The sequence below is a fragment of the Botryllus schlosseri genome, chromosome 13, assembly GCF_051294905.1.
Source record: "Botryllus schlosseri isolate E-star chromosome 13, Bs_hap1, whole genome shotgun sequence".
Classification (NCBI taxonomy): Eukaryota; Metazoa; Chordata; class Ascidiacea; order Stolidobranchia; family Styelidae; genus Botryllus; species Botryllus schlosseri.
The window spans coordinates 3902730-3926719 of record NC_137248.1 but is presented as its reverse complement, the minus strand read 5'-3'; the positions used below and the strand labels follow the sequence as shown (position 1 = coordinate 3926719).

At 40.0% G+C, this 23990-nt stretch overlaps 1 protein-coding gene and 1 long non-coding RNA gene across 2 annotated transcripts in view; both read left to right on the top strand.

Annotated features, from left to right (window-relative positions):
- Nucleotides 1-23990, top strand: part of LOC145454728 (tryptophan 2,3-dioxygenase-like) — a 328104-nt gene that overhangs the window by 210764 nt on the left and 93350 nt on the right. The window lies entirely within an intron of this gene.
- LOC145454113 (uncharacterized) lies at nucleotides 6984-11562 on the top strand. Its single transcript, XR_013920045.1, has 4 exons — nucleotides 6984-7825; nucleotides 8870-8947; nucleotides 9128-9234; nucleotides 11051-11562. It is a non-coding gene; the product is annotated as an uncharacterized LOC145454113 (long non-coding RNA).

Genomic DNA, 23990 nt, shown 5'->3' with positions numbered 1-23990 from the left:
CGAATCGAAAACTGGCAAATGCATGCCATCGTGCCGAAACAAACCCACCGTCATCGTCATTGTTATCATACTTCTTGATTCAAGATACTTCGAAAATTGCAATGCATAGCGAAAAGAAAGAAAATAGTTTGAAAGGCTTGTCGTAAAGTTCCTGCGCAAATGTTAACGCTCCAGGTCGATCCCTCTTATTCAATTCAGTTCAGTTTTTTAACAATGTCATCATATTTAAAGCATTGATCCAGGTTCACGTTGTTAGAAAATTGAAAGTAAAGAATGTGCCGATCACAGGTGGAGTCGGGTTTAGCAGACAGTCGGGAGTGACATTGAAACGTCAAGAAATGCCGTTATCCACAGAACCGCGTCATAAATTAAAACACAATCTCTCAATAATGCTATTCACTCCCATATAGTTATTCCAAAATTAAAGTTTTTAAACAAATAAACAATACTACTCATTCGATCCCGAAGATTTTAAAAATTATATGGTAAAAGAGAATTGGAAATGGTCTATGGGCTGGTGCATAGTGGCGTCACTATTCCCTAATCCTCTACTTCGACAGCTATTATACCAATGAATAAAATTGTTACAATCAAGTTAAAGTCTCACACGCAACAGGTGGTATTTTGTAGTAGTTCGGTGGCGTGCAAGTGCATACCTACGTATACTACATTCCGATAAACAGGCAAGCATCGAGTGCGTTTAGGGAAGGCGAGGGAGGTCGTGCCCCACCTGTCGTTAGGATAAATATAAGAATAATGTGATGTTCTGATACTGATGTTCATGATCGATTAATTTTGAACATTATTCCTTTAATAATTCTGCAATTTGCATGTATTTTGTTAAAAGAATATAAAGGGAAATGAGATGTGAGGTACAGTCGAGCCCGGCCTCGCCTCTGATAGCGCAATGCATGGTGAACAGCTCGTAATTTATACGGGTAGGTGTTAATCAAATGCCATTGCCGCACTGATTCCAAAAATCGAAATATTAACAATTTCAGGGAAACATACCCACTCAAAATCGCCAATGAAGGAAAAAGTCGGCTTTGTTACAACAATCGCAGCTCTGTGAAACAATGCAATACGAGGCACACATTAATCCGCCTCAACGATTGCTCGCCTAACAATCCGACAATCGCAGAGCGGTGAAAGAATCCGCTCGGACCGGTTAGCATAATCGGTTACTGTCAATGACTTATGTATCAGAATCAGAACCAGCTGAAGATATGACTTTTGTGGTAGAACCGCTTGACCATTGAATCCCATCAATCGATACGTAGTACCCTCTTACGTAGCCTGTATGTGAACGTGAAGAGGGCTAATGTGATAAGGAACAGACGTCCACCGAATAAGCGACCCAATTTGGTTTACAGATTTGTAAATCTGGCTCTAACAGGGTGGACCTCATCGCACGTCACGACAGACAGGCAATGGCTAATCATTAGTAATCAACAGCTACTGTTGTTATAAATGTCGAGACTGCTTGTGTAAACGTTGGCACTTGTTACACTCATCGTTGTCATGTTTACCCAAGAACGAGACCAGACACAGCGTGTGTAGTGTAGTAGAAACAGCAGGACTTCGATCACGTGACTAGGTCGCATAGCAACCACAAATTGGTTAGCAAGCTACTTTCTCGCGCACCTGCTTCAGTGCTAAATATCGCATATTGTACTGTTGATTTCTGGTTGTAAACGTTTCGGAAATTTGTTGTAGAAGTCATCAGAGATCCACCTATGCTAGATGCCAATCCTGTACAAAGCATATAGAATGATATCGTCAGAATTACGCAGAAATCCGTCGTTAACGTAGCCGTATTTCGGATAAAGTATATTATCGTTTTCGGGCTCTAAACGTTTTATATAAAACGCAAGTGTCATGGAAATGCGCAAGGATTCAAATATGTTTGATGTCTTCGATTCATGAACTATGCAAACTCCTTGCGTCAAAATGATCGACATTGTAGCCTTTATTTGGTAGTCAACTATGATTTTATGACACAAAATTCGACATTGCACGACATTGACTGCGTGATATTTATTGCAGCATTAAGTTAGGTGTGGATAGTAAGTATACTATACTATAGTTGTATTGTAGTGGCAGTTGATAATCATTGCAGCATTTTGATGATTGATATCGATTGCAATATAAATAGGATACTGCTATTTTTAAGCCTAGAGACAATGACTGCCAGTGCCAGTACGTTGATGTGTTAGGAATTCATGCCATGTGCTACATACTGTATATATATTACATCCTATGCTATTGTATGGCTTCTCAGTTAAACCATTCAAAATATTTAGACCTCTACACCTATATTACAAGTTATTGATCATTCTGTCATGCTACCAAGTGCCACTACCCGAAGAAAAATGATCATCAGCTCCAATTGAGGGTGCAACAAACTGTCCCGAGGCCTGAATTACTTGATTGATTGCCTGGATTGGATTACTTCACTCTTTGGCACAGTGCAAATATCTTGAGTTTCAAGACATGGCTATACCACATGTATACGAATTAATGATATGATGGATTATCCCAAGAGACGAGCCGAACATAGGCAACTAAGAAATTGATGATGCCCTCGTCAAGAATTCAGCCTGGAGCCAATTATTATCACTACATAAAATTCGGTCATGCAGTAGAAGGCAGCGTGGTTTCATGCCAACAGAAAATGTCAGCAGATGATCTGGCCACTGACTAACTGTCCTGAACTTATTTCCCGATGTTGATGTCTGCTTCGAAAATGATATTTCATTTGTGTACAGCAAGACAAGCGATCTTCCGTAGATGCTATGAATCTGTCTAGACAAGTGGCTATGGAGGTAGATGAAAATACATAGGCATAAGAGTCTCGGCAGTTATTGAACTTGATAAGGTTAACATGCATTTTTCTTCAACTATTTCTTATGCTCTGGGTATCGAATGCACCAAAATTAATAAATTGCACTTCTTTCCAAGTTTATTTGTAAATTCAATGAATCAAAGAATATCATAAGTTCAGAATATTACGGAGTCAATGCAAAAGAAACAATTTTCGTCGTCTTTAGAGGATGTTTCTGAGTTGGTTGAACCAATACACAGAGGGGGTCAGCAACGAAGTACTATTTTACCTGAGTACTAGCGTCATTATGAGTTTAGGCTACTTCCACTTCTACTTGACACTTTTTAGGTAGTACTTTTTTGTCAGTTTGGGGATTTTGTCAACTAGAAAGTAGCTTTGGCGCATGATTGCATCCCCTTCAAGCGTGAGGTTGTCATAACAACTGGGCAAAATAGCCCCAGTACCACGGTAACTAAATCAATTTTTGAAAATTGCACATATTTGTGGTGTTATCACCCTTTTGCGTTGATCAAGAAGATGCAACATGAAATGTTTACAGTTGTCACGTGGCATTAATTTCTAAAACTAAGGGACCCAACCAAATCTACTTCATGTAACGAATTTCTTGACTACTTTTCAGAAATTCATTTCTACTTCCACTTGAAGTACTTTGGATATGTCCTGGAAGTAATTGGTGCTACTTGTACTGGAGTATAAATTGAGGCATTACTTGTATTCGGTTCCCACGTTGACCACCTCTGGGTATAGGATGACCGATCTTGTCACTGCGGTTGAGCTGCTCTAAGAGTTATTTGATAGTTACTTCCCTTAGTTCGCTAAATAGCGCACATATGTGACATCAACTATTTATCAAAATCACGTGTGATTTGCCAAATCCACTTCAATCGCAGTTGTGAAGTAGTGCTAATAAGATCGGCATTGTATAAGGCAACAATAAATTGCACTGCTTTGCTTAGTCTTGATGGCAGGTTCTCCCAAAAGATACTTCCGATGTGTTCAGCGGTTTTATAGCAGCACGCCAGCAGACAGTATATCCTGATCCTTGCGGGTCCCGGCTGCTTCAGTCATATCTTCCATCCAAAATCAGGCTCCACAACAGACAAATAGTTCTGCTTGAACTAACAAATACTCTTACCAGAATATAAACCAATCGCTTTACTTCAAATGCATAAATTTAAGTACATATGATCAGAGTTGAGTACCGTAATACGACTACGTTACCGATGGATTTCTGCGTAATTCTGACGATATCATTCTAAATGCTTTGTACATGATTGACATCTAGCATAGGTGAATCTCTGATGTCTTCTACAAAAAATTTCCGAAACGTTTACAACCAGAAATCAACAGTACAATATGCGATATTTAGCACTGAAGCAGGTGCGCGAGAAAGTAGCTTGCTAACCAATTTGTAGTTGCTATGCGACCTAGTCACGTGATCGAAGTCCTGCAAAAGGCCTATTGACAATCACAACCGCACGTGCGACATGGTGGTAGATTGCAGGAGAGTAACCATAACGAATAAATACTCGCGTAGCTCTATATCTTGTCATAGAACTAAAATTGCTAGCGGTAATAACAAACTAGCACGAGCGAGCCTTCACTTACCATCGTGAACTCACGTGCGTTGCGGTGGGTACAGGATGCACGCGCGAAGTTAAATTGCAGACGGAGAAGATAATGAATAAATAGACGCGCTTCTAAACCTTATCAGAGAAAATTGCTCGTGGTGATAACTAGTTGGCACGTGCATAGCGAGACTTTCCATCGGTAACCAGCGGGCTTAGTGGATGGTACAAACACGCACGTGACGTTAAATATTAGCCAACTGCAGCCAATTTACAGAATAAGCTACTATCTACAACGTACCAATGGGAGACATTCATACACTTGGGGGCGCCAAAAGCTCGTCCTAGTGATCCATTGTTTACATTGGATACCGAAAGGAACGTAGTCTTGATTTGTTGTCTTTAGATATCCCTAGCGTAGCTGGTTGGAAGTTAAGTGCCCCTACACGGTAAGGGATGACCTAATAACACCTGAAAAGTATTTTCCATATTTGATGATTGCTGCAGATGGGTATTATCTGAAGAAAAATCACAGATGCTATGCCCAAGAACAAGGCCAGCCAAATGACTTGCGCTTGAATGAAACTATGTTGTTTTATGTATACATTTCGTGATGTGCACATGGAAAATATAGAGTTTGACCCAGAATTTGTTCCTAAATTTATGATTCTGAAGTTGAAAAAGTTCTACGAATTGTATTGGCGTCCTTTTTTAGTGGTCAAGATTGCGTCACCGCAAGATGAAAAACTTAAAACTGCTGAATGCCATGTAACATTGAACACATTTTTTTCTGAGCAAAACCGTTCCTGCCGGCGAGATGATTATTGTCATTTCCAAATCCCATGATTCTTTCCTATATATTGGGAGTTTTTTATGTATCTCGTTCTCTGTTCACTGTTCAGTCATCAAATCCAGTACAGTCATATTCCGGTTTATTATGGCGGCATCTAATATTGAAGTGGGAGCAGGAAAATCCATGCACCATCATCATTGGTTTATTAGCAATTTTATCAGTTCAATGCACCACCAAAAATGCGATACAATGAATAGACAGGAAGATGTCAAAGCGACTTGGATTTGTCTATGGAATCAGACACCCATCTTGGCCTAGGCGATGTAAAGAGGAGGCATGCACACTGAATGAAAGTAAACTGAGAGTAATCAATCATTATCACTAACCAAGTCTGCTTCACCAAACACAAAATAATAAAAGCATCAAATCCTGTTATGTAGGACTATATCAAACTATGTCTTTCCTAAATTTAACAATCATATAGCAGATAAGGACTATGTCATTTTTCAAATGCAAGAGATTGTAAGGCCCCAGCAAACACATAATTGCCTAGGGCTATCCAAGCAGTGTCCGAGTGTCCCAGTGTCCGGTTGGACAGACGTGGGCTAATACTTGGCTATCCACGTTGGAAAATGTCCGGTTCGGATATCCTAGGACATACATACAGAAAATCATTTCGGATAGTCCACTAAAAGTCCCAATTCAATTTCCAATGGATATCATAATCTGACAGTGTGCGGATATTTCCATGTTGTATCAGCTAAAAAGTCAACCACTCAAGTTCTTGCTGATAAGGGCACATATTTCATCCTTTCAAAATGTTTCAAGAGTACAGTTCGAAAGAAAATCGCACGTTTACACACCGATATTCGGGATAGTCCACTGAAAGCGCGAATCAGAATTCCAATGGATATCATATTCGGACAGTGTGAGGATAGCTCCATTTTGTTTCAGCTATAAAGTGAACCTCTCATTAACTCCCGACGCTGATATGCACAAATTGCACACATTCAGTATTTCAAAATATTTCAATAGAATTTGAAGGAAAATCGTCACTGGACGTGATTCTTCATTGCGACGTCACGTAACCGGATTATGCATGCTGGCATTGAACGGTCAATATTCACTGTCGGGCCTACATTTCAAGCTTTTAAACATTGCCATTTCTGTGCCCTTTTAGCTGTCGTGTTACTGTTTGTTCCTGCGGTGAACATTCGCAATTCCGAAAGATGTTACGAACTTTTCGCGTGCGTCATGCCGTGAGATGTTTAGCGTTTTTCACTTGAATGCGTTCAATGGGTCGGCAGAAATGCCGACTGCGCACAGTGAATCTGACTTGATCGCCATATAATTTATAGGGATTATATGCTGGTATATTGAATAGTTAATGGTATACTCTATTATCGACTTCGATAATGGTACATTCTCTTTCGTACTTTTATTTCGAGCATGTAATAAACTTTACAATTTGACAATTACAATTTTTGTACCTCATAATGTTTTACCGATGTTATATAGCTAAGTGATGTTACCCCACTGAATACCACTCAACGATTGACGAGCTTTCCTCGTGCGTCTATAGATAACTAAGGTAAACCGGTTTACCTTAGTTATCTATAGTCGCATCTACGGTTTACCTTAGTTATCTATAGTGCGTCGCGCCATGCCTGAAGTGAATGAGATCATTAGCCTTTTTCATCCATATGCGCAGTGGCGCATTGCGCAGCGAGCCCAGTTCACGTGATTCAAATTTTCGTCTGGGAAGTTTGAACCGTGATTCTTTGATGTGAATTGTTGTCAGCGGCGAGAAGCATTTTCGACATTTGCTGTGTGCCACTTAGCTCGGTGATTACCTAACCATAACCACTGGTTGTAGCAGTGTAGTCAGTCAATGATAATGATACGGTTATAGTCAGAAGTGGCGTATGTGCACAACGAAAATGCGCTTGGTTATTGAATCCCTATATATAGTATTAAAGAGCTATTATGACGGATGTTCGGTATAGGTAGGTAGGTAGGTTTAGAGTTGATACTGTTATAGTACGTCCTTTTATTGTAACCAAACCTGATTTCTTGATCAACATAAGGTAAGAGTTACTGTTTTGTGATTTATGACTGGAAATGGATTGAAAGGTACAGAAACATTTGACTGACCGCAAGCTATCAGAATTTTTGAATTAGACCCGTAACCCAAATTGAGTGATAGACATCCCTACTCAAGAGTCGTGGTTGCTGGTATTTCAATCATGATATTAATGCTTGGCTTCCAAATTGTATTATTGAAGTACCGATATTCAATTCTACCCAGCCCTATATATATATGGTTTGAGTACTATATTGCAATACTAACTTGGATAGCTCGGCATCGGATGCGGGGAAAAGACGACGGATACGAAGATCTACCAAATATGATTCCGATTCAAGGTCTGATTCGGGTGGTCACGAGAAAATTCAAAGAAAACGCACATGTTCCACTGATACCAGTGATACTGATCTTGCTGAAGCTCAGGCGAAACAGTTCGAAAAGAAATCTCAGCATCTTGAAGAAAAATGAAGGAAGAAATCTGCCAGTAATGTCGTGATTTTACGGACAGTGCATCACCAATTTACCAAATGCAGGTTAGAGCTTAATTCCTCCATGTGGTATCAAAACAGCAAGAAATCTGCAGTTATGACCGTTTGATTTGTAAAAAATTATTTAACTCTTATATATAGTCTAGAAAGCTGAGCTGGGTACCGTATGTAAGTTATGAATTATTTGAAATTTTTTATGCTCAGCTCATGCAATGATGACTGTAGAAACTTCCAATTTGATAACTCAACATTAATGTTAGAGCAGGCGACCAGAACGAACAATTTAATTACACGGGTCTCAATCGAAAGCTACTTTCGCACTGACTCCGAAAAATGAAATTAAAATCTGGTCCGGGCATTGGAACGCCCCGGAAACCGCCCTCGAAGGGTCAAAGTCGGTATTGTTTCTATCAATGGTAACGTCGGTAGACAATGACCGTTCAATGTCTCGTACTGATTGTGACATCATTGGGCGCCCTGGCGAAGTCGCTTGCCGTGTTCCCCGTGATTCTCAGACTCAGAGTATAGCGCGTCGTATCAATCGCTGTAGCGCGAATAAGTCGTAATGTGAATAGTTTGTGTATTTTATGCGTCGTCGCGCATTCAAAAATTTGGATAAATATAAATTATAGCACAAAAGCCTGAACATATACCATATCGTAGAATTTACTATCAACGCGTATTTCTTGGTACGCAACAGGCCGATCTACAAAACAGTTTGTTCCATTGGGCACAGCGGTTCATGAATTTCATTGTAATATATATTCAGCACGACTTTGCCAAGGCGCTCAATGATGTCACAATCAGTTCTAGACATATGATTTGTCATTGTCTACTGCCGCTACCTTTGTTAGAAACAATGCCGATTTCGGATTTTAAAGGCAATTTTCGGGGGGTTTTAGTGCCCGGACCAGATTTTAATTTATATTTTCTGAATCAGTGCGAAAGTAGCTTTATATTGAGACCTGTTTTATTAAATTTTGCGCTCTGTTCGCCAGCTATAAGATTACCATTATTTGACTGCGTTTAATCAACCCATGCCCGTTTTTGCGTGTTTGAGGTGCCACTGACTGTTATTTATCTGTTCAGATACGTTGTCTCAGCAAGTAGCCCTTCCTACAGAGAGTCGTCTAGGTTCATTCTGCTGGGAATTTCCTACTGGAAATGGTGAGTATCTGGTATATTTAATTGATTAGCGCTGAGTTTCCCAATAGAGTGGCAACTGATAAAGCTGGGCAGAACTGGGAAGAAAGCTCTGTGTGCACTGAGTTTATACAAGATATTATATATCGTAGGTTGAACTAGTTGTCGTCTCTATGAATTGTTTACTATAATCTTCCTGTTTAGGTGCTTGTTGCAATATTCCTACGACTGTTCCGGAAAAGGACTACGAGATTGAAGTCAGATCTGTGTTGCGCCATGCACCATCCAAAAACAGAAATCAGCAATACGAGGTAGATGCAATATTGATTGTCTAAATATATTGCGCAGAGGGGATAATGGTTATATTGCGTAACCATACTCATAGGCGCCGACTTTTATTTCTACATAGGGTGACCAAATGAAACAAGGGAGGGGTTTGAAATTTCTTCAAATTTACCAAGTTAGCATCATTTATTACGGTTAAGTACATGCATCTTCTGATGTTTCAGTATTAGCGCTAATCAATTACGTTCGTTCGCGTCTATTCGTGACCAATTGCGCAGATTCAGGTTTATTCAATTTGACGCTGTCAGTCTTAAGCCAGTATAACATAAGAATCAAATAAGTAGAGATAGCAGGTAAATCATATGATGCCTGTAGCAGACGCTATAGTTTAGGCCAGCGATGTTATCACATGCGCCAGTCCTGCTGTAGACTCGATAGTTCAGCCTGGTAACGATATCAGGCATAGCCTGGCGCACGTGATATTTCATGCCAGCGATTATAGCGTGCATGCGGATGCGCTAAATGGTTTGAAATTCGATCCGCGATATGGTTGAGCTCGAGTCCGTCCAGCAATGAAGTTTATTGTATTGGAAAATGGAAGGTTCCCGTTCGAACTAATCGAATAAATTCAGAATTTACGCCACAGAAAACCTCGTGTTGCATCACTATTTGACAACGTAATTCAACGCCGTGCACTGCACAATGCGCAGTATTATTAACGAATCAAACACCGACAAGTGACATCGAGGAAATGCGAGTGTATAAACCAGACAAGAATTAGTAGCCTACAGATGATAGCAGACGAAAAAGCACGCATCCGAGGCCTACGATACGAATATTGTAGGCCTCGCCTGGCGCATCTAATCAGTAATTCACCAACTTGAATACAGCACAATGGGTCGGAACCTAGTCTGACAACACGACAAATGCATGTCGAAATCCCGGGTTACAATTTATTGGGGCGTATCAAGCATTAGTTTGTCGCCGCCTAGGAAGCTGCGTATTCAATTATTTGCGTGTGTATCGGTTAATGGTAAATAGTTGGCATTTACGCGATATCACGGACTTGCTCATTGACAGCGCTGATGTCGTATCGAAATGACTAGACAATAGAGATATACGAAAATTTGAAATCGCAGACGGCGGGCGTTTCAGCATATTGAATGGGGTGCCACCCCGTAACTCGGCGCCTATGACCATGACCATGACCATACTCATATATTTACCTATGTGTCAGTTTTTTTTTTCATTTTCGTGGTCGTTAATATTAGTGTGAAAAGTAGTTTATTTGCAAAGTATATCACCATTATTTGAACGTGTCTATTAGCTATTTCAATGAAGTCTACTAATTTCCAGCTAATCCGTGTCATATCTTTCATTCGTCAACTGGCGATGTCTTCATCCAAACTCTACCATAGGCCCCTGTAAAGATGGAAATGAGTGGGAAAAAGCATCCCTACATCTTAGGCATTTTTGATCATGTCGGAGTGGTGAAATTTTCCACCGTAAATACTATTATTTGAAAAATGATTGAAATTTCTAATTGGATGACCTCAGCATCTGCGAATTGAAATGAGTCAAATTTTTTGTGCAAGGTATTTTAGGTAACCTAATGATTTGCCAGCTAAGCCAATCAAATTTGAAAAAAGTTTTTTTTAACACCCCTAGTGTCCACTGTTCCATAATGATCATAAATTTTAATATTCATGATTTGTGAGTTTATGCATAGTATGCTGTAATTTGTCAGTGTTTGAATGAATTTTGCAAGGCGTTTGGAATTGGTAGCATTTTGAAGGATCGTTTCATGTTCGCTTGTAATGATTTTCTTGCTAATTATTTTAGGACAAGAATGCAGAACAAGTCCATATCCTGTCTCAGTCTTACGCAGACAAGGAAGAGGATGCAGTATAAAGTCATTTCCCTCATACCAACTTTTCACCTCGTTGCAAGTTGAACCTGTATGAAGATTGAAGATATTTCCAGCTAGAGAGATTGTTGGTTGCAAGTGTGCATTGCTTGCTGTGGAATTTTTTACAAGTTACAGTTGAATCTGCTGATTATTATTTTCATCCGCTCTAGACACGGTATATACGATCAAAAAGGGGTGAAAGTGAGTCATCCTTGCTGCTCAAGTAAAGGTGGATCTGAAATTGTGACTACTTGAGTACTTTCCAAAAGTAGAACGAGTCGCACACTTGCAGGTTACTGCAGTTGGTAGAGGCCGCTTTCAAAATTGCAGGATGTACGCGAAAAATATATAATGGCACTCCAATTATAGTGCGATTTCTAAATTGCATTCATTATTTACTACATTATAGGGGCTATCTAACTGGTTATGTCTGAAAAGTAAGTAGAAGTAGTAAAAAAACATGCAGTACAAGTAGGCGAAACCTGAGTAGAAGTGCTTTGTTTGTTCTACTGCACCTTGCTCAATGTGTGACAGATCTGCGCATAGAGGATGTCGTAACGAGCAATTGACCAGAATAAAACATCCTATTTTTTTGTATCTCCATTCGTATTACCTCTTCACCTTCAAAACTTGCCATCTTGATTCTTAAATATCAACGTCGGATATTTCCCTTGTGTGCAACGGTGCATGTCTTTTTACTGTCATTGAAGAACTTCAACCTGCCACTTTGAATTTTTCTTCCTATGGTATTCTCATATAGTGAACGTAATTTTGCAACTTGATTTGACAGTTGTTGCTTCGACTCGATGCTGTGCTTTTTTAATTGCACTGCAATTTTGAATGTATCGCTATGTCTTGTTGGCATAATGATTTTCAAAACTTGCCAACTTGTTTTTCTGATACATCTGTGTACGTGCAATGTGCATGTGTAATGCAGTGCTTGTCTTGTTTTATTCTCATAGGCAGAATTCTAGGTAATTGCTTCGACCTATCATAATTTTTCAACACTTGTCCGTGTGTCGTATTCTCTAATCCTTCCAGTGTGCATGCTTCTTGACCTTGATTGATTGACAATTGTTGCTTTGACTCAATGCTGTGCTTTACTTTGCTGCAGTTTTTATTATTGCCTATAATGATTTTCAAAACTTGCCAACCTCTTGTATTTCTGATAAGTTGTGTATGTGTGGTATTCTGTAATCCTCCCAGTGTACATACTTCGTAGTCATCATATTTTTAGCCTTCGGATTGATTAATTGATCGACTGCTTGTGATATTTTTGAGTCCATCTGTTGCTTTATTGTATGTCTTGAACTTGAGTGAGTGATTGATTTTGACGTGATTTACAGCCGTTGTTAATTTTTTTCGTTGCTGCTTAGTTTTTATTGTTGACAATTTGATAATATAAGCTTTTTTGCCTGAAAATCAATCTTGTGTAAGTGTATTTGTGCGTCGCCTAACCTGTGGTAAGGAAATATGCAGGTCCAGGAGCTAGCTAGTATTCAGAGGGTTGATCAGTGGATAGTCTATGGATATCGGTCCCAACCGGACTTTGTCCCTACAGTGGCCAGGAAGTGACTCAGAAATGACTTGATGGATGGTCAGTGGTCACCCACTGGATAACACCAGGAGTCGACACGCTCGGTGCAACCGGATGGCACTAGGGTGAATCTGGGCCAAATGACAAGTTATCCGACGGATATCCACTTGCCGTAATGTGTTTGCTGGGGCAAGACATTTTGAATGTCTTTGCATAACCATGCAATAACCCTTTCAACGTGTACATGTTTTGAGAAGATGGTGTAATCATCTACCCGCTGTTCTTGAGAGAGCCGACTCATGCCTTTCAGAAAAGTAGTAAGGTGATTGATTTTCACATCCAATGGTGCAAACAAACCTTGTAGTAGGAATCCTTTATCAGCCATGATACTGTGGCATTTTTCAAACATTGCTCTGGCTTCTGCCAGCAAATCAGATTGCTCAATAATGCTGCGGTCACTAACGGATCCACCATAGCAGTCACTCATGAAGGAGACAGCACCCGTGGGTGCAATACCAATTAATACTTTCATGGTATTTTTATTCTTTCAAGTGGGGAATGTAACGGATTGTGCAGTGTGCATGGATGTCAGATGGCTTCTCAATTATCTCGTTGATGGATATAGTTTTTTAAATCATCTGACATGGGATCCAATATTACTTGTTTCGAAGGCTAAATTAATAATTTTGATAATAAACAGTACATATGCTTGATCCAAGCATTAATGATGTGGGAAGCTGTTGATTCTGAAACAATACCAAGCAGTTGATGATCAAGAGCTTGATCAGTGTCAGGAAAACTTGCTAACATTCATTTGAAAACAATGTACCGGTGTACTCCAATAGATGCACATCGTACATTGCAATGTCCTTTGAAAGCAGAAACTGTTTGATGTCATCAAATCCAGTGAAGTACTGCACTGCTTTCTTATCATCCTTGATATTTTCTAAACTGAAAGCTGGCATTGAATCACCCAGTTGACACTGAATGCTCATATTTTCCGAGTCTGTTTGACATTTCTGGTCACTATGTGTTCCGGAATGAATGATTTCAGTAGGTTCTGTTGTAAATGGGTTCGAATTGTTTGTCCTCCTGACAGTTTTTAGTGGTGTTTTTTATCATGCTGAAAGACTGATGGGACTGCCTCCTGTCTTTCAAGATTCATGTTCGGCTCATATAAGCACTCCCACGAAGAAAATGACCATAGCAAACAATGTCTCTGCCCTCTGCCCAATGTCTTTGTCCAAAGCTGTTCCGTTTTGGAGTCTGATCTCCTAGTTGCTACTCTCCATTTCTTCAGCTTCCCTGGTGACGTATGAATCAAATGACCACCAATCCGACTCGTGCAACCAGATACACAGCAATATCGTGGCATTTTATAATGTAGATAGATGATAATACAGTCTATTAAAATGAAATATATATGTCACTCAGCTAATATGCAAACGTCACTCTCTGGAAATGAAATACCGGCACACGAAGTAACCTGACAATTCATAAATTGCACTGAACTCAATCATGAGTCGTAAATATGTTTAAACTGTGTACATACAGGACATTAATTCTGTTACCCGAATCCAACAGGCAGTGGCTGACCCGGTTTCTAGCGAATAAAGCTATAAGCTTTGTTTGTTTACTAGGGACAATAGGACGAGGTGTTGGCGCCCCCAGTGGTTTGTGAATGTCTCCCATTTCTTTGGGTGTTATCTCCAGTGGAAGGCAATCAGTAAAAACATATGTTGCTACGCATCGAATACTTATTATTATTCAGCGTGTTTTGATGATTACCCCTGCTTTCACTTTGATAAATATGAAAATGAGACATTGCTCACTGAAACAGATTGAAACTGCAAGATTGTGATGATTGGAAGTCGCAAGGAACAATGGAGGACTACGTCAGGTCATTTCTGGAAGATGGGCGACGATGGAATGAGTGCATGTGCTACTGTGAAGGACATCTATAATGAGTTTGGTCGTGTTTTGAGCGGAATAAGGTACTCTATTGGTTGGCGATATTTTCTATACCGTAATACCGGACGAGGCTTAGGCACAACCAGCAAACCAGCAACGCTTGCTTCTGCCCTAAAGTGTCAAATAGACCTACATAGTTTGTATAGCATACCTAATGGCCTCTATGCTATCTAGTGATACGGCTAGCAACCACAGCTATGCACATAATATTACTTGGTGGCTGGCTTTCTGGTGAGAGAACCGGAATTTAATCATTTTTTAGATATTATCACGGTCATGCGTGAAAGAGATTAGTTGTATACCTGCTTACGATAAACGTGAGTTTACACTTTTGGACACTCAATACTTTGGTCACCTTTAATCGTATTTTTTTTTTTATCAAGCAAGAGTGATTCATACTGCTACGACGTGCTACTGCATGCACTGTAAAATTGTGAATACATGGATCAAAAGTATGTTATTTACCACATCTCCACAACAGCATAGGGTACATATCGGCCTTGAGCCAAATACAAAGGAGCCAAATACCCCGAGAAGACACAAAAAGACTGCACAACATAAAAAAGCCTGACATATATCTCCATGATGACTGGTTATTTTAACTAGTTCTCAATCACCGAAATGTGTTCAAAAGAAAAATTACGAATTTTTGTTCAATTAAACACGGAATGCGGGGCGTCAGCCAATCCAGATCGTACCCATATACACAAAATACTATATTTATTAATTATCTGAAAATGCTGGCAGTATACTCTGTCCGGAGAACGCTATGCATATAGGGTTACCATACGTCCTCTTTTAAGAGGATTTGTCGTCTTTTTTGACTTTTTTGAAAGCGTCCACGGAGGACGCCCTTTTGTCCTCTTTTTTGAGAATTCAGGTCAAATTCACGGCCAAAATCGACTGATATGCCGTAAATCAGCACCGAAGTAACGCTAGGCGGGTATTTCGGGAGCTGAGCCGGAGATGACCTTTTTTTAGTCAGCCGACCACGAAGGGAGAAAAAATTACCGTTTTTTCAGGATTTTCCACCGGTTTTGCAAGTCTGAAAATTCTGAAAAGGCGTCCTCTTTTCAGATTTCCAAAATATGGTAACCCTAGCTATGCCTGCTATCCGATTGAAGACATGCAGTGAGTGATTGAAAATGTAATTTTAAAAGAGGCTCATCGGCCTTTCCTCATGAAATTCGCGAAGTAATCTCCATTTTAATTGTAGCAATTAGTTCGAAGACTGCCTATTGGCAGCTGTGCGGGAACGATTGTGTGTGACCTAACCCTCAATCGATAGATAGAAGCGATTGTGAATTTTCGAAATTTGAACATATTTTGGCCTCTGTTACGCCGTGACATCGCTTGTGACTTCACAGTACACACATCAACTCTGCAAACAGCCGACGAACTTGTTCCACAGCCAAAATATTGAAGGTCAGATGATATCGCACTGTCGGTATAGGGTTTTTCATCCGTCAACGCCCGTAATATTTATCCCACTGGGATGACTTGTGTTGAAATTTTGTGATGTATTGGAAGGTGATAATCCAGTCGGTCTGACGTGAGCTCTGTTATGTAACTTCATTAATTATGATACGGGCAGCTTTCTAGTCTAAGAACGTGTAGATATGCCTGTTCACAATATTCAGTCCTGTTCACGTTCCGTGTTCCCTCGTGAAAATGCAAAGTAAATTGCCCGTTTCGCAAACAACCAATTTGCTTCCTGCGAATGCGGAACGATTGTTTGATGAGAAAGATAAAAATAGCGCGACTGAAACGGGAAATTGAATTTGACTGTATTTTGTAAGTACTGGTGACATGTAGATAGCATCACAGGCTTATTCGTATGCAGCTATTAGGCAATCATAGGCATGTAAGGAACTATCGTGTTGCGGAGAGCATACGGGTTGGCGGTTGTGTCAAGATAGTGTTGGTTATAGACAGGGTTGCCATCGACATAGACCCAAAAATAAGGACAGTCGAAAAATTAGATTAGCATGAAAACACGTTTTTGAACATACTCTGTATTTATACGAGCCGTGGCATACCACATTCCATACGTTTCGCCAAAAACAATCTGATCCAGCAGCAACTCCTTGTTAATTAGGCTTACCATACGTCCTCTTTTAAGAGGATTCGTCCTCTTTTTTGACTTTTTTGAAAGTGTCCTCGGAGGACGCCCTTTTGTCCTCTTTTTTGAGATTTTGTCCTCTTTTTTGAAAATTTAGGTCAGATTTAGAGGAAATCGAGAGTGATATGCCGTAAATTAGCGCAGAAGTGAAGCTCCGGCGGGTATTTCGGAGGGAAAAGTGGTGATTTAAGCCCTGAGCGAAAAAAAGACCTTTCTTTTTTTTTAGTCAATGTGGAGAGAAAAACGTTATTTTGAGCTCTGAGCGGAAGTGATGACCATTTTTTTTTCTAGTCAACCGATCACGAAGTGGGAAAAATTTACCGGTTTTTGAGAATTCTTCTCCAGTTTTACATGTCTGAAATTTCTGAAAAAGTGTCCTCTTTTTACATTTCCAAAATATGGTAAGCCTATTGTTAATAGAAAGTGCTTCATGGATCTCACGAGAGCTCATGTCTAGATTTACCTTTACTCAGGGCCAAATCAGCACTTCGTCAGCCCCCCTTCCCAAAAAAATGTTGGTCTTGCCTCCCCTCATAGGGTGATAAACCAAACTTCTCCGCCTCGTTGTGATTAGAGTCGTTAACCAAGATGGAAAAAGGCCGTACACCATGTTTAGACAAAATCATCATTTATGAGGGTATGGAGCAAGAACTCGAGTAACAATACTTGTAATCTTGGTCCTGGCCGAATAAAACTTATTCGCGATGTTGGAATCGGAGAATATTGCTTTGAACAATTGCGATGTGCAATCATTGGTGAGGAATGATTGCTGGTGTTTGACGGTATGGAATGCTCAGGTACCCTCTGCAGCAGCTGCCTCGTCGTCTGCGGTCGTTGGTGCTGATCGACTTGTGGAAAAATTATTCATCGACTGGCTCAAATTAATCATTATGACACACTTCCTGTGTTTTGGGGTGTCAATGTGAGTTGAAATAGCGGTCTCGTGTGTGGCCTCCAGGCTAATGTCATAATTGCAGATATTGCTATGTGCGAAACACTCGCCCTTCAAACTTCGTTAGATACCTTTGAATTCTCTCTCATAATCGTCACGAAAAACGTTTTTACGCCTGCTCCTTTTAACTAATAAGATTTAACCTAATTAGTGGCTAAAACTATGTGCCCAAGTGCAATTAAAATTTATCAATTATTAATAGCTTTACTGCTTATGTGTCGACTGCACTGCGCCTTTTTCACTACGCAATAAATGCTGCCTTCTCCACAGCTTGATCTTATTCTGCTGTAGACCAAACAGCAGGAACCTGGTTCTGCTGTTTACTGCTAAAATGACGTCCGCCGTGGTAGCTTGGTACAGACGAAAACACTCGGTACAGACGAAAACACTCACGGCCCAAGCTGTCTCACCACTTATAAGTCACATTTTATGGTGTGTACGTCACGAGAGTTCCTTTCCTTTATGATGTCATAAAATCTCGACGCAAAAGCATAATTTATGAATATTATGCAGCACAAATACCAGGGGAAACGATCACAGTTCTGTGGTGGTTGAAAATAAGACAAAATAAGGACGCAAGTCGAAAATAAGGACATTTCTTAGAAATAAGGACAGTTGAGTTTTCTAAGACTTGACCCTTCAAACTAAGGACAAATCTTAGAAATAAGGACGGTATGGCAACCCTGGCTATATATAAAAAGGCGTGCCTGCCCGATATCGACAGCCAATATTGCATTTATTTACAGAGTTGTGTAATCTCAGTATACATCTAGATTCGGCTGACTCAATTGCCGTAATGTCCCATCAATTTGTGTTTTCGCACCTCTGACACCATCCGCGGAATTGTTCTAAATTGTATAAACAGTCTACAGATGTAGCAATAGCTCAGTCTTCACCTTTGATCACAAACATCTCATCTAACGATAGAAATTGATTTCGCATTGCTAGTGCTGGAACATCCTCTGTCTTCGTGACACGAGAATGCTTGATTATGCACATATTTCGCTCCTCAGGAATATGCGCAAGATGTTTTAGATATGTGAACGCCAATCGCCATACCTATAAGCGAACTATCACACACACCTCCATCATAATACATATCAATTAAAACTCCATCAGGATTAGGATTGTGTGGTTACCTTATTATACACGTGTCTGTGTAGCGCACGGTATAGAGCGCCAGGGAGTTATACTATACTTATTACTTACATTCAAGAAAGATAATTTCCTGAGAAAGATAATTTCCTGACAATGTCACTAAGAGGCGTCTACGCATAGCAGACATCAATTGCTTGACTATCGCGCATTCTCTTCAATGCTGACTTTAAACACGTCATTTTGAGTCATGACCTGATTAACGAAATCTAGCATAATATATATATATATATATATATCAATTGTGTCATAATGGTAAGTCGGACAGCGAGGTTTAACTCTTATGTGTTCAGTAGGTCGAAATATATCCATGATCACTGCTGACATCCGATTGCGCATGACCACAAAGAATAATGCCATTTCTAGATCATGTTAAAGATTATTTGGTATTATTTTGACCATACATGTCACGTTGCACTGTGTAACAATAGTGTGGGCAGATGATGACTTAAAGACGTCATTTACCCAAACGTACATAATTTCTCCCTGTGCTGCAATACGGACAATCGAAGTTAACAGCATTCTACTGTGGAATATAGTATCGAAACTATAATTCCCGTCAATAAATTATATGTTAGTGGCGGGGAGCTTGTAATTCGATTACTCGATTCATTGTGCCCAGCCCTGCAAAGAAGTCGTCACGATCATGCTATATCAGGGGTCACCAACACGCGGGCCCGCGGGCCGCATGCGGCCCGCGAGATCATATTTTGCGGCCCGCGACGTGATTTGAGATTTTGGAAAAAAACGGAAAAACCCATTTTGAAATGACGTTTCAAGTATTGTTGTTGTTGTTGTTGTTTCAAAATATGCTATTCGCCTGTACCCAACATCACCATTCGTCACTAGCTAAAACAGCTTTGGAGATGGCAACAGCATTCCATCGAGGGAGAATAATCCGCTGAAATGAATGGGCTGGGCATATTGCCTTGACGTGCAATGTCCAAAACACTACCAAGACCGAGACGCTTAGAAAACGGCACAGGGCAGTGGTTCACTGGAGGACGCGCCCCTCTTGTGGGGGCGGGCGTGAAAGCATCTGAAGGGGGCGCGGAGCTGCGGTCAACTGAAAGATTTTTCGCGCTCCGCGCGATTTACATTTTGTGTATGGTCCGGAATTCATATTATAGAATTCTCTCATCAACAGTCATAACCTTCCATGCCATTAAACTATCCGTTGGGATTGCTAGAATTCTGGTTGCATTTTGTGATATGACGATAAGGGGGGAGCGAAAGTTTTTAGTATCATAAATGGGGGCGTGTCAAAAAATGTTTGAGAACCACTGGTATAGGGCTTCCCCACAAGACCAAGCTTTACTTGGAGATGGTCTTTCCGGTAGTAACGTATATCGCTAGCCCCAATATAGATTCCTTATTCGCTGAAAAGAGTTTCCAGTATCGTGCACAGCTCAGAGTTCAAAATAAAATGAAATTGATGATAATGATTTTTTGTTGTATTTGTAATCCTTTGATAAAATATTACTTCTTTTGTGGTCACTACGCCCATTACCTAAATTAAGTAGCACGGCGTTGTACTGACGTAGAGTTTTAAAACGATGGTTGCCTATAGTTTATACCGATATTGAATTCATGCGGCCCGCGGCCGCAACGACATTTGAAAAGTGGCCCGTGACCCGTTTTGAGTTGGCGACCCCTGTGCTATATGGTCTTTCGAAAGTAATTATGACATAGTTATACGGTATTGTGAAGAAAAAAACACCCAACGCCTTTTACAACGACTTTTGTCTTCTATAACATGTTACAAAACACGATTTATTTTAAATATAACCCTAATAACGATATTGGTTATACGGTATACGCGGAAACGATCCTGAATAACAATAATAACGACCTTGTAAATATAACACGACCCATGATACATTGGTGTCGATTTTATTTTATAAGACAGGATTTAATAGTATATTCATATAAAAATGAACCCGAATATTTTCGGTGGACATTCGACAGGGGCGATCGCCAGCAACTTTAGTGGTCAATTAATAAGAGCTTTGTATATCCCGATATATTTCAATATGAATATACTATTCAATTTTATGCTGAAGTTCTGTACCTCCTGTAGTCTAGGACAGGGCCATCGGAGCCAGCAAATTCGACTTTGCGTGCGAGAGAAGACTTCGTAAACCAGTTGCATTCAAGCGTAACAACACCAGTGTATATGAGGCAAGTGAAGCAGTGTCTCGCCTGCCGTCATGATAGGTAAAACAAGATTAAGAAAACCTTCAATGATGACTGGCATGTTACTACTGATGTTCACGAATGACTAATTTGTAGCACTTCTACACCCAGAAACACGGTACTTGAACATATCGACTGTCACTACTCTACAACGACCATTACAATCAAATCTCAAATTGCTATGCCTATCCCCATAGTGATATTACTCTATTATTATATGTCTTCGGATGACATGTATGGTTCACTCTGTGAGATCCCGTGACCTCAGAGCACTTTTCGTCTGATTTCACAGTAATATCTGCTTCCCGTACAGAAAGTCACTAGAACGACGCAATACCGTACAAATCATAACAATTATGCAAATGTTTCGTAATTGGTTGTCAAAGTTCATCCTGCATTATCTAACACAAAATATGACATCGTTGAGCTCATACTATATACATCGCTTTGATCCTGAGCTAGATTCTTTCCAGTTCTTGATAGGTCAGACGGTGAACGATGAGAGCATACTTTTACTCAAGTTGTCTGTGATAACGCCACCTGTCAACTTGAACCGTAGTAATACGAGTACAGGACTCTCGTAATTGTCGATGGTAAGCTACTGAAGTTCAATTACCGATAATACGTACAGTTGCACACCAGCGACCCCTATGACGACAGCGACCCAATGATCCGCTAATATATGCAATTATATTTTTCAGCATTATTATTATTATTATTACATCTCGTATGCATTAATTAAATCAATACATGAAGGAAATTAACTCAAAACCTGAATCGAATTAAGCGTCTTCATCTCGTGGACTTTTCTATGTATGTATTATTGCATATACCAGTACAGTAATATTCGTCTCTATAACATCGATCTTTATTTATTTGCAAATACCGTTTGCGTACTTACGTTTGTATACTATACTATGCACCAGTGATACCATAACTATCTTCCGCGGCACACTATATAATATTGAATATAATGCATGCAAACAAGCAGATGCGACTAAAAAGTGCACTACCTTCCTCTGCAGGCTGACAAATAAGCACATGGACCATGTAAATAAAACCAATCGTGGCATTGCCGATGAATAGGGTGATGTCCGCATCGTAAATGACCACCTATGCCTGGATACAAAATTTTGATTCGTATCAAATCAACTCATAAACTAGAAATAGTGCCGCAAATCATGCGCACATTGTCTGGAATTCGACGCACACTTCAACAATACTTTTCAGGATTTGGTGTAAACAAATATTGGTGGGTATAGTCGATTCATTTGCAAGCCATAAATCAAGCAATCGTTTTGCAGAAGAAGAACAGCTCGTTTTCGCGAAAAGTTTTGGATGTCTCCTTCCAAATCCTATTCCATTACAAGTTTAATGGGAAGGTGAACATGTTTTTTTTTCGTTTTGACTAAATAAAAAGCCGTAACTGGGAGTCACTGCTTGGAAAACAACGAAATGCGGGTATGTTTGTCAGCAATTACGCATCGTTTCAGTCGACTGTTTGTGTTAACAAGCATAGCCATCGCATTAACACGTTAATAGATTTCCAAGCTACTTTCTTGCAAGTGTGCCTCTAGCGTTACGTAATTTTTCTAGTGTGCGAGAAGCCGAAAAAGTTTAGGAACCACTGCTGCACATGTACACAATTACTGGCATGGATAGGGATACAGGCTGCAGGAATATCAAAGTAATTAACGGACAAGTGTATGGTGCGATTGTTTTTGAACGGTTTTCGCACGAACGCGTTGATAATCAAACGTCTCATTAATAAATTGATAGCAGTTTTCACTGCGAACCTGCAATCTGCGGTGTATAATCAGTAATCTGTTGCTCAGGCATCTGTGAAACCGGACAGCAAATTAACACAGGTATGAAATTAAAGGCAGTCCGCCGTTAACCACTGGTTGTTTGGAGTGTTACTGAAATGGTACACGGGTGCTGTTGAAAGGTTTATCAACAGGATGGAATGACTTGTCCACAGAGATGATTGTCATGATCAGAAATCGCCGCTTTCGTTTTTGGTGTCATTGGCAGGTTAAATACGATATCGTAGCATATGAAGATCATCACTGATCGTGTACCATACTACCCTTGGATACACCTTAGAAGGGTAACACAATTATATATAAAACATAATCGCTATTTATATTGTGTCACAACGACAGATGTTAGTCCAATTGACCACTTAGTTTCAGCGGTTGTACTTGTACAGGTACACACATTCGTGTGGATCAGCTGTATAATGCGTTCGCGAAGACGTAACCATTTCGGCCTCGCGGTATGTGTGTCGTAAATAAAATATTTTCTAGTCCCGAGGAAAGTGTTTGCATTTACGTTCTCCTGACATTTGCGCAATGTATAATAGTTAAACAGCTTGTAGAACATATCTTTCACATACCTAGATAATAAAATTTTGGTATATATGCGGCGTCTCCTTGATTAAATCGTTTAGTTTCTCAATGGTAGATTATAAAAGGGTATGCAATATACATCGATACCACTGATAGCCGAGATGTCGTTTGATTGTCGTTTTGGAAGCAGCGCGGTTTGTTAGCTTGTTTACTGTACGTTTGAGGCATATAGCGTATTCGAAACCTGGTCAGGGTCACGCAGCAAGCATATCTTCAATCGCCGGTTAAAACCAATACTGAGTACAGCTGAAAGTTGATGACATCGCTGCCTTTTTTACGGACGGCCAGAATTTGGAACCGATTCTCGGAAGATATGAATTTCGGGTAGACAATAGACACTAGACAGATGACCAGTGAATACTCTTCAAAATGTCCTACTTCGCCTCGACAAGGTTTATTAGGCTAATCGCGCCCGCTCCACTAATTATATTAATGATTGACTGTCTGAACGCTTAGTAAGGTTGTTGTTGTTGTTTGTGGTATTAATGGTGTTTTTCGAATAAGATGCCTATTTTCACCAAGCCGATGT